Here is a 929-nt window from a genome sequence, read left to right as displayed (position 1 = left end):
GGGGAAGAGAGCGCGCGGCGGGGGGGGAAGAGAGCGCGCGCGGCGGGGGGGAAGAGAGCGCGCGGCGGGGGGGAAGAGAGCGCGCGGCGGGGGGAAGAGAGCGCGCGGCGGGGGGGGAAGAGAGCGCGCGGCGGGGGGAAGAGAGCGCGCGGCGGGGGGGGAAGAGAGCGCGCGGGGGGGGGGAAGAGAGCGCGCGGCGGGGGGGAAGAGAGCGCGCGGCGGGGGGGGAAGAGAGCGCGCGGCGGGGGGGAAGAGAGCGCGCGGCGGGGGGGAAGAGAGCGCGCGGCGGGGGGGAAGAGAGCGCGCGGCGGGGGGGGAAGAGAGCGCGCGGCGGGGGGGGAAGAGAGCGCGCGGCGGGGGGGAAGAGAGCGCGCGGCGGGGGGGAAGAGAGCGCGCGGCGGGGGGGAAGAGAGCGCGCGGCGGGGGGGAAGAGAGCGCGCGGCGGGGGGGAAGAGAGCGCGCGGCGGGGGGAAGAGAGCGCGCGGCGGGGGGAAGAGAGCGCGCGGCGGGGGGGAAGAGAGCGCGCGGCGGGGGGGAAGAGAGCGCGCGGCGGGGGGGAAGAGAGCGCGCGGCGGGGGGAAGAGAGCGCGCGCGGGGGGAAGAGAGCGCGCGGCGGGGGGGAAGAGAGCGCGCGGCGGGGGGGAAGAGAGCGCGCGGCGGGGGGGGAAGAGAGCGCGCGGCGGGGGGGGGAAGAGAGCGCGCGGCGGGGGGGGAAGAGAGCGCGCGGCGGGGGGGAAGAGAGCGCGCGGCGGGGGGGAAGAGAGCGCGCGGCGGGGGGAGAGCGGGGGGAAGAGAGCGCGCGGCGGGGGGGGAAGAGAGCGCGCGGCGGGGGGGGAAGAGAGCGCGCGGCGGGGGGGGGAAGAGAGCGCGCGGCGGGGGGGAAGAGAGCGCGCGAGCGGCGGGGGGGGAAGAGAGCGCGCGGCGGGGGG

The sequence above is a fragment of the Somniosus microcephalus genome, chromosome 4, assembly GCF_052327205.1.
Source record: "Somniosus microcephalus isolate GS21.2 chromosome 4, FLI_Smic_1.0, whole genome shotgun sequence".
NCBI lineage: Eukaryota > Metazoa > Chordata > Chondrichthyes > Squaliformes > Somniosidae > Somniosus > Somniosus microcephalus.
This window is presented reverse-complemented; position numbering follows the sequence as displayed.